Source organism: Lolium rigidum, chromosome 1, assembly GCF_022539505.1.
Source record: "Lolium rigidum isolate FL_2022 chromosome 1, APGP_CSIRO_Lrig_0.1, whole genome shotgun sequence".
Lineage (NCBI taxonomy): Eukaryota > Viridiplantae > Streptophyta > Magnoliopsida > Poales > Poaceae > Lolium > Lolium rigidum.
The window spans coordinates 50,441,087-50,453,058 of NC_061508.1; positions in this window are offsets into that span (position 1 = coordinate 50,441,087).

Genomic DNA, 11,972 nt, shown 5'->3' on the forward strand with positions numbered 1-11,972 from the left:
GCGTAAATCGGCCCAGTCGCGCCCCCGGTTCCTCGTTTTCGTCCGGATTTGGCCCTTCATCCATCCGGCGAGCCCACGCCACCCCGGCCCCCGGGGAGCGCTCGGGGACTCCGGACGAAACGAAAGCGCGCGAAACGTTCCCGCGCGTCCGGTGGCCCCAACTTGTCGGCGAGAGACACCGATCGTCGTCCTCATCGCATCGTCTTCCGCGCGCTGTAAAGCCTGCCGCCGGTCAGCATTCGCCGGACGCGTAGCTTCCACGCGGCGAGTTAATGCCGTCGCCTCGGTTTCATGCGCGCCTACCGCTATTTATCGCCGAACTACCCCGGCTGCCCCGCATTCACCTCCTCGCTCGTCTTCCCCCAAATCATCCCCGAACTCGAAGGAACCAGCAATGGCGAACGACGGTGCGGCCAACAACGGCTTCGGCCGCCGCTCTCTCCACAATTGGGAGGGGCGACTCCTGCACGCGGCGGGGTACCCTGCGCCGCCGGACTTCCGCGCGCCGGGAGGCTGGAGGCTGAGCGCAGGCGGCGTGCCGATCCCGCCGCTGCCAACGGGTGGCGGCGCACTCGAAGCGGCGATCGACGAGGTGCTCGTCACTCTCAGTGACGAGCAGCGCGCGGATCCGCGCTTCTCCCCCGACAACCACGAAGCGTGGATCGCGTTCTTCCGGCGAAGGTACGAACGCGAACTCGCCTCTTACGACGGCCCTCCTCCTCCTCCGGCAAGGAACAACGCCGCCGGCCGCCGCCGATGGTGGAGCGCGCCCAACCGCACCCTCGAGAATGTGCTAGCGCACATCGAGGACGGGAACTCCCCTGTCCTGGGGATGCCGCCGCCGGTGGCGGCTACCGTGTCGCGCCGGCACGGTAGTTCCTGGATACCGAGGAGGATGGCGCCGTCCTCTTCGTCGTCGGGCTCGAGATCGGCGTCCAGGTCCGGCGGGTCGACGCCGGCCACCGTCAAGAAGGAGTGGGCGACCGTCAAGAAGGAGCCGGCGTCGCCACCGCCGACCAGAGGGCGCAGCAGCGGCGCCCTCGTCATCCGCGACCAGCCTTCCGCTCGGCAGAGCGGGCAGAAGAAGACGAAGAAAGAGGCCGGCGCAAACAAGCTCGCCGCAAACCAGCTCGCCGAGGAGGAGGCGAGGCGCGTGGAGGAGGCCGCGGTGGCGGAGGCGATCGCAAGATCGCTGAAGGACATGGAGGAGGCGAAGCGCGCGGACGACGCCGCACTGGACTGGTCCAGGCGCGACTGGGAGCGCCAGGAGGCTGAGCAGCCGGCGGCGGCTACCGGATCCGGCCGCCGCGCGTCAACTCGCCGCTTGCGCCGCCACACCATCCGCCGCTAGGAACGCCGCGCCCAGGGAGGTGGTGAAGCTCGAGGAGAGCAGCGACGACGACATGTACCTTCCGTCGCCGCCACGCACCGGCGACGCTGGCCAGGGCACGAGCCGTTGGTACGAGGCTCCGCCGCCCCAGGACAACGCCGACTCGAGCGACGACGACGACGACGACGGCGGCGACTACACGTCCTTCTACCGCCATTTGGGCATGTAGTTGGCCGCTATTTAGTTTAAGTTTAGTTTGCCAATCGCCGAATTCAAATATATGTACGAATTCGGCCTATTTATATGTACGAACTCGCCTCTATATGTTAAATATCATTAAATTTCGCTTATGTTTGAACGAATTCGCCTATTTTGTCTGAATTCGTCGTATTACGTTGCATCCATCCTGGGCTCGCGGCTGGGAAAATGGGCCTCCCCACGCTAAATCTTTCTCCAATCCGGACAAAAATATCGCCGGATTTGGGCGTGGGGAGCCCAAAGGAGTGGGGATGCTCTTAGGATCGAAGGTTTAGATATTTAGCTGTACATAGCCGGTGCTATTCCTTATAAATAGCTGCTGCTACCCACTTCACACATATGTCACAACGTTTAACCAAGAGAAGAAGAGAGATCGAGAGCGTCGAGGTGAGAGCATGAAAGAAGAGTAGCACCAGAGATAGTTGCCAATGAAAGTATACCATTGTACATGCATAAGTACAAGCTAGCCTATATGTTGCGCAAAGAGAGAGTTGATAAGTAGTTGTCAGTTTCCATCCATGCCGAAGATTATCGGTCTATTGGAATCCTGTTGATATACTGAGTATGTCAAGCAGGACTATCTCTAACAGAGGCAAGCGGTTCTACATTCACTTATACTAGATTTAGATGTGCGCCTTGGCGCACGATCCCGTGAAGATCATGTTAATGTTTTATTTTCTAAAAGTATGATAAAAAAATATCAGCCAATAAGAATTAGGTGAAAACCAAAATGTGACAAACAAATATGAATATATCACAAGCAATGAGAAATCATGTCGAAAATTGGGAAACCTATTATACATAGCAGCAAAATCATTGCTACAAATTTCTTTGATTGTAGTATCACCGGTGGAGGAAAGTTCTTTTATTAGAAAGGATTCACACAATTAACACACCATTGGCATCTACATGTGATGGTTTGACTGGCGAATCATTTTATAGATAGCCTTGATCTTGCACTTATTGTAGGGAGCTATGTGTATTTAGGATATTGTTGAACACAAGCATGATCTTAGGAAGCTATGCATTTTAGGACATCTATTATATATTAAAAGTAAATTACGGGCTCACCAGAAAATTGGGAAATAGCTAGAAAATCCCACAAAAATCAGAAACATCTGACCATTTAATTGATAGCCAAAAAAATTCCAACCCTTGGATTTGACTTAAGTTAAAAAATTACCCACCATTGCCATTAGACATATCCCTCACCGTTTCCTTTTTGTTTTTCTGTTGTGTAGCCTCAACGCATCGTGGATCGTGGAGTCTAAAAAAACAAATTTCTGTAGACCCTAGGCTCTACCGTATCCTATCCTCATGCACGCCGCCATGGCCGTATTTGCGTGGGTGCCGTCGGCCGGCCAGCCGGCCTCCAGCAAAATATACACACATCAGCCTCTCATGCCTCATGGATGTATAGATCACTAGAGGAGATGCATCTCTTCGTATTTGTCTCTAACTTCAGTCACTTGATCAGTTGATGGAATATATATTTTGTTGTGAAGCACGCAGATCGTCTCTTTAGGTTATCAAAGATTTCTGAGCAAACGTACGTGTGGTTGCTGCTATAAGCACGTACAGGAGGGCAAAGAATCGATAGCAAGCGCGACAGTCAAATCTGGCTAGGAAGACCTGCGACGGCGTACTGGCAAGATGGGGAGATGGCAGATTCACAACTCCGGTACAGGTAATCTGCCTCATCTCTATAAGGATACGATTTCCCTGATCAGGTGTATACATGCCTTCATTGAACAATTTGCTGATCCGTATGTTGCATCCCTTTCACTTGAATTAATATACTTTTTTCATGAGAGACGTATCATATTTATCTAAATTTAGAGGTATTTAGACACTAAATTTAAATAAAATTGGGACTAATGTCACCGCTGCGGCTTCCGATCTCCTAGCATATTTCGCGCATGCCGCGATATTGATTTTCCTTCAGCGTATGCACATGGACAGATGGATAGATGTAATTAGGTTTTAATTTCGATTGCAATTTAGAGTGCAGCTATACAAGATGACCCACAGTATTCTCCTTGGTTGACTCTGCGAACGACCTCCGGTGCATGCACTCATGCTTTTATCTTAGACATGCAGCCAGATATGATGGATCCATCGATGGAATTAATTATGTCTTGCCTCATATACAGAGCCAGACAACGCCAAACCGAGGCAATGGCCATGAGCTCTTATCTGTCCGCTACATCTATTTTTCACAATACGAGCATATACTCCACTGCAAAGTTTCAGAATTTATTTAAAAAAGAAAGTTCCAGATTTGTAGCACATACTCAGCCAGTTTTAAACTTTATTTTTAAGGTGCAAAATTTTACTCAACACGTTAATTGGAATCTTGGATACTAACTCCATACCGGTTAATAGGTCTTACACGTATGTCTAGATCATAAATTTAACGAACTTAATATGTTATATATAATATGAAATATATCATTATAAACTTTAAATGTTAAACTTCCTAATAGTGTAATTTTGTGTTATAAAATTTATATTACGGTGGTTAAACTGACGATTTATGGATACACGCAAGATCTGTAAACCGGTATGGAGGGGGAACTTTCCCAGCATTTACACCGGTAATGTAGAGCAAGATGTGTGAAAATTGACCAACATTACAAAGCAAATTGATCTGTCACGAGGTCTCAGTTTTGGTTGACTCTGCGAACGTGATCTGAACTGTGCTTATGTTTTTCTGTTGAAGAGTACTTTCCTAGCTAAGCAAATAGCAGGTAGGAAGAAAATGACCGGTACATTTGAAATTTACATGAATCATACTGCATACTTGAAGTTCACAAAAGCGGACTTTCTATACAAAAGATCACTTGATTTCTTCTATACACGTGTACACCATTACCAGCTATTCCAGCCACATCCTTCGAGCAGGTGTAGGTAGTACCTTTGTGAATGTTTCGCCAATCGTAGAATATATTAGAAAATACTACTCTCTCCGTCCAACAGAGGACATATTAACGTTTTTCTAAATTAAGATGTATTTTGCCGTGATTTAGTGTATAGACATATCTAATTTAGACAAAGTTAAGATATCTTTTGTTAAACGGAGGGAGTAATATATCAAATTTTGCTTTGACATCATGGTGTTTATAAATTAATATTCTTACGGAGATTTACCTTAGACTTGTACACGTTAGTTGCCAGCCTACAGGCTAACAAACAATTAATTATTGAAAGTATTAGGTTTACTATAATAAGATTCTATATGTAATTGGAGCATCGCGGGACTTGACTATCCGGTGCCAGGCGACCAACATTGGCCATTCCTGATGGGAGAACACCCGTTCACATTGCCCCAATATGCATATGCGGATGTTATTCAATGCGGCTGAGGAAACATTTTAGTTTTTTGGTTGCAGCATGATGTTCAGCGATGGGAGTGCACAAGGTCAACCGGACTAGCAGGTTGGGACGTGCCTTCTTCGCGTGGATAAAGATATTTTCTTGACAATTCTATGCCATTTTATGACTCAGTGATTAAATTAATAATTATAGTTTATCCTAAGAAAACAGTGTTGCTAATGTTAATGTGTGCATGATGATTCAAATAGTTCAGCAACAGCAACCTTATTTGTTCGCACCTGGGCACCAAGTTATCCCTGCATCGTCACATTGCACTGGAAAAGGGTAACGCCACTGAGCAGCTTCCTACTGGATAATTTTGCTTTATTAAAACAATGTGATATTCAAAATAGAAATTATCTCCCATGATAAATAATATAGAAGAAATTAACGTTATATCAAGTATTGATAAAAATAATATAACATTTTTCTGTTAGAAAATTTCGTTTTCCGTCGTCCTTAGAAATTCACCTAAATATAGTTCAATTATTAAAAACCTAGAGTTAACTCTACATATTTTTTTTGTCATATGAATTATATTACATGTTATTTTTAGAACCGATGTTAGTCACACGTGTTAGCTTACTTGCACATGTGGTTTCAGTACTTAATTATACATGTTTGCCTACTTTACTTGGTACATGTATAAGGGTTGTACAATGCACCGCTTACCATATTGTATAATTGTTGTTAGTCACGTATCGTAATGCACTGATCATTGGATTATAACCCTCCACATACAAGCATATAGGGATGTGCTTGCCTTGATTTGTATCTTTGATGCTTATTGATCATTGGATTGACATCAACAGTTTTAAAAGTTTATGCGACTTTTTGGCACAATAGTAATTTATTGTTTTAGTATAAGCTTATTGTTGTGTATCAATCGTACCTACAGATGGTGTATGCATAGGAAGAAAAACGAAGAACATTATATGTTTCTAAATGAGACAATACAAAATTTTATTCAACTTAATTCTACAGAAAAATAAGGACAATAAAGACGCTGCCCGCGCATTGCGCGGGCCACCTTGCTAGTTGATAAACAAAAACAGAAGGAAATACCACATTTAACATTGTTGAACAAGACAAATTGTATCTAATTTATTAGAGGGGCGGTATCCTAGAGAGAAACAAATGTTAGACAAAGATAAGGTAGACACAACTTACCGCTTACAGACGAACATGCAAATTATGTGCAACAGAATCAGACACATTTAAATAAAAAATAAACACTGGTCCATTCCATTACTACATCATGTTGGGCATCACCAGCAACAGTGTTTGAAACAAATTAAGAGAATTGGCTCAGCCAAGTCTCTATAAGGCCACTCCCAATAAAGCATGCAACTAAAGTCTAGAAAACATTTAGACCAACTCTCATTTGAAAATTTAAGTACCTAATTTATTGAGATCATATTCCTCGCTTGAAATGGCTTGCTTCAGAATCAGTTTGGCGGCCCAATTTAAATGACGATGCTAGCTTTCTATAAAGCTAGAGCTTCCGCATGTGGCGGGTTAGCGACATGTTCCAGATTGCCTGCACCGACTGCCAGTAATGCACCCTGGTCATTTTGGATGGTGAAGCCCCAACCTCCAGATTTTTATGACTACATTGGCACATGATCCCATGAAGTTTGCACTGATATACAATTTTTATAGCGACAACAAAAATCAGATGGGTAACAATAATACAATTTTTGGATTTTACAAATCAAAGTCAATAAGATGAAATTAGGATAAAACTCATGAAATCAATGTTAAAGTTGTTAGATGCATTGGCACTGTAATCCGAAGAATATAATGTCACAGAAACAGAAGAACACATTAGGTGGTCATTTAACCCGACATAAGTGTTGGAGCAAAATAAATTTCATAAGTCCATAGAGACAGTGCAAAACATTATTATGTTAGCATGTATCTTGTTGCATCGGAAAAATAGAAGTATATTACTAAACATGTGTTTCTTGTCTAAACAATGAACTTCATAACTATTAGTAGCTGGTATTTAACATTTATACGATCTAGTGGATCGAGCATGATTGGGCGCAGCTTTCCAAAGTTGCCACACACACATAAACTATGAGCACTTAGAAACACACAAACTCTTCAGCAAACCAAGATCAATATTTAATTAGCTTACCTTTGAGTCAATAAGTGACAGGATCTTAGCGTCAAACAGAAAAATCTGGGAGGACCACAAAATTAAATTAATGTTGTATCACAAGCTAAGACATACTTTATAGGACGGAAGGAATAGATTACTAAATTATGAAGCCACTATAAACAAACTATCACTCTTGGTAGTTTGCAAATATACCGATAGAAAGTAGCGTGAACTTGTGTGATGTTATGACAACATCCTTTAAACTTGAAACAAAAGGAAGCATATACTCATGTAAGAGAAGGAAAACTAATTACCCACTCGAGTCTGCATCATCAAGGAGGAACCAAAAGGGTCATTCCAATTTTCCGAGAAAATAGACAAAATCTCTGAATAGATTGCAGCTGAAAGTTTAAAGAGAACAACCTTTTTTTCAGATGATCCTAGAGAGAAAAGATCTCTGGAATTTGCGATCTGAGTAATTCAAACTTTCAAACTTTTAAAGTAATGAACAAACATACTTAGTTGTAGCCAGATATTCTCACAAATGATGCAATTCATGGATCCTTGCAAAAACTGGCCGATTACTACTTTGAGTGTTGAATAAACAAAAAGATGTTCAAATAGAATAATGTACATTTTGCTAGACATGCAGCTATGTGGAAATAACGGTGTGTTGCCAATTTTAATGAAAATACAAGGAAAAAAATCTGAAGCTTCACAGAGTTCAATTTTAATGCTGCACTACTTGACATCCAATGTTATAATTATTGCACCTTTAATTACACATAAGGTTAAGAAGACAGACACTTGAAGCATTTTACATTGAACACCAAGTACATATGATAACTTAAAGAACTGAGATAAATTGAAATTGAACAAGTGAAAAGGCATCAAAAGAAAACAGAACTCTGAACTATCATGGCATCATAAATTGTGAACATACAAATATCATACTAATAGTTTTGTCCCAACACATAAAAAAACATAATAACCCTCTGACCATACAGAAGTATCACCTCCGAATATAAGACATCAAATGGCATCAGAACAACTTCTGATTAGTAGGCGGCGAATCATACAAACGAAAAAACAGAGGAAAAGGCCAAAAATATGTATGGCAACACATATTCTTGCCCTACGGCACCAATGTTTGTTCAGGCACGCCTACCATGTAAGTACATGATTTTAATGGTAGGCTAGCTAGAGTGTATTTCTTTTCTCTACATCAGCTGCTACACAAAAATACAGAGGTGAATTTGCACACAAAAATAGATCAAAAAATAGGACCCAATAGCTTTGACTGAACCTTCAATGTTTGTGATATAACTGAAATTAAGATTACGTGTATATGGGCAAACATATTTGAAAAACTGAGATAAGAATGAACAAAACCTTTGGATACCTAATGAAAAGTGTTGCATGCCGACACCGATGGATTGTCATGGAATCCTTCCTCCCCAACTCCTTCTGCTCCCTGGTCATAGATCGAAATTGCATAAGAATAAAGCAGAGTTACCTCTGGCTATTTATTATCGATGGGAAATAATACTTGACCATGAGGTCATTCCCTCTATAACTTAATGCATATACGATGTTGGGATATGTGGAAAACCAGGATAGCAATAGTGCAGTTGCAGTCTACAATTAAGTAAAATATCCATACAAAACCATGAATAAAGACCTAACCTACATCAAATTAGGAATAATATCAGTGTGGGACACAAAGATGTATGCAGCAACATAATAATTCAGTAATTAAGAGCACAATTTTAGGATATGGGCTAACTTGTTCAATGAAAGGAAAATATGTGGTCAAGCAGATATCGAATTAACGCAAACAAAGGAGAGAACGACTTGCATGACATCCACAATAAACAACCTACCGTTGAAACATCCATATGGATAGTTTTGGTAAAAATATGTTCAAGGAGATAACCTCCGTCTTGCCGCTGTGTAGACGTTTGTTTCTCCCCTTACTAAGCTGTAGTGGGAAGACCATCCAGCGACCGAGACGGCGCTCCTCCGGGTGGAGAAACAGCGAGATATGAACCTCAACACTGTGGCTGCGAGTATGGCGATGGTGACAGAGCTCCTCCTGGCAGAGCAGCATCTGACGCTGCTCCTGGAGGTTGCGACGAAACGCTCCTCTTGAACCTCTACCATTGCCAGCTCGCATCAGCCTCGTTCCTCCAGTGTATTATCCAGCAAACCACTGACAAAATCTGCAAGTAAAAAAATGGACATACCAGATCAAAATAAACACGTGCTTGCACCGGCTCAAACATGCAAGTGATTCTTTTAGACAAAAATTTGCACAAACAGAAACAAAAAAGATTTGCAATTAAATTAGGATAATCAGTTCCAAAAAGTTTGCCAGTTGTCAATGATCATTGAGATGTAAAAAAGACAGCTTGCAAACACACCTTTGCATGACCACACACCATGAATGCCAAAAAAAACATCAGAGCAAAGCTTCTGAGAAATTACTGTTGTACTTGACCTGTAAAATCCCAGTCAATAGGACAGTAGCACACCTCAGTCATATGTAAATGGATATTATTTCAATTGTTCATTCAAGTCTTGAATCAAAAGAGCTCCTAAAAATAATAGCAGCATGTATTCTCACATTTTACTCTTTCATGGGCATTTCCTCGAACATCTTGGTGGTGACAAAAAAAACTTTGTACCTTGTTCCCCTCTCCTTCTTTTCCTCTACTTGGGACCAAGTGGGTGAAACGTGTGGCTGTAGAGGGAGTTGACAGCCACATTGTGGTGGCATTATGGGGGTGCCCTTAAACAAACATAGGAAAGTGCATTAGTACTGGTGCTAGCTGAAGGTGAAGCTGTGGAAACGACAAGCGGAGGCGGGAGCTCCTGGAGAGCCTGGCCAACCTGTACGTACGCGATGCCTCAAGCTCATATCCCAGTTCAACTCCCTCTCCTCCCTCGCCAGGGTCGTCACCATCCCGCGCTTCATCCAGGCCTACCGCCTCGACTACCCCACTACCCCACTGGATGGCTAATAGGACAATACAACTTCTGCTAACAACAAAATAAGCGCCTCTGCTTATTTTAGGAAGAAATGGTACAGCCTTCAACTTACAATAATGTTTAACTTTATTTGTATTGCCTAATTCATAGTAGGACATGCCAATTGTCAGTTACCAATATATAATGTATCATCTAAGGAAGTGGCAAAGTATTTAAGTTGAAGTGATGAAGTTACAGAAATAGCATAATAACCAAGAAAACTTGGAGCTGAATTTTCAGCAGATGTGTAATATGAAATCAATGGACTGATAGCTTGTGATTCTTTTCTTTTTTATCAGAAAAACATTTGATACAAGCAAATATGTATCCAAGCAGCACTAAATTGATATAATAATATGCTTGCTAGGTGGCTTGTTCGAACTTCATATGTCGTAGACCACAGTAATAAAAACGGCAAACACCTACGAAATTGAAAGGGCTACTTAGACCACATGTCACGAAAAGAAAATTTCATGTAGGAACCTGTAGGATATTATTTTCAGGTACATTTGATTTATGCCCTCTGCATCCCTACTAAATTATTGGCATGAATTTTCTTGCCAAGATTCTGGCCAAGGAATTCAGAGTGGAATTGATGCACACTTACTGGCAACCAAAATCGTTGCCAGAAACCAAGCAAAGAAAAGAATATGATGGGCAACCAATTATTTCACTGGACTACCTTTAGACGCACAAGCCAGAGCTCTTGCACATATCGGCATGCATCAGGCGCTGGTACTCTACCTACCTACAACATTATAACAATCGGTGACTTGTAACAAAAAATCAAGGTACAATTTTCATATTACCTGACATCCAACCATTTGTCTAGGAAACAAAATAGAACACTTGTAGCTTGGATGAATATTGAATATTCCTGCATACTCAGTATCAATTAATAGATGTCATGTAATAAGGAAAAAATACTTGTTTCAGTGCAGATTTATATTGTAAAAGTGGTATAGACAATTAGGATAGTTATACTACAATAAAACATGCAAGTAAAGTGGCATATTTATTTAAGATTATTTACGACACCTCGGTAAAGCAATTATTACCGTAGAAATTAAATCTGAGGTTCTCTCTACTGAAAGGCTGAAACCCATGTATGTGCACTCCTTTCAGATACACACATTTTAAGCAAATGACAACAAAAACCGAGAAATTCAGTACAACAAACTATTCATTGTTTCTAAATAAGAATCGTTCTATCAACATTGGCAGATTGTGGAGACAACAAAGTAATGCAGAAAACAGAATATGAGGCTGTTGTACTATATATTGTACTTATGAGAGAAAAGGAATCCAACATTAGTGCAAGCAACCGAAAAGTAATGCAGAGACCAAACTGTAAGACTATTATATTATGCCACTCAAGGAAAATAGTTCAAGAGAGATTTACCTCATACTTAGGCAACAGATCTTCAATATATGTGCCAGGACTCGTTCAAGTTCCTCGGCCCTCCAAGTATCTTTGAAACTAAATTTCCCCCGTCTGAGGAAGTAACGGACACACAATTGTCCTAGAAAAGGCAAAAAGTTTTAGTATCTGGCACCAATAACTAAATAAATTATGTAGCAAGTGAAGACATGTCCGGTTTGAACCTGTGGTAAAGCTGAATAAATTATGAAAATAGCAACATAATTGGTTACAAAGAGACAATTTTCCGCATGATCAGAACTGTTCACAGACTTTACAACATGGATTCTAAAAAATGATTGGATTGTTACTGAACACATCGATGAAGCTTCCATGTATGGACAACCCGTACCTGAATCAGCCATGCCCCCCTCCAATCTCTAACCGGAACACATTAGATGAATTGCGTTGCAAAAAGGGGAAGAACATGGGTACCTCATATCTGAGATATA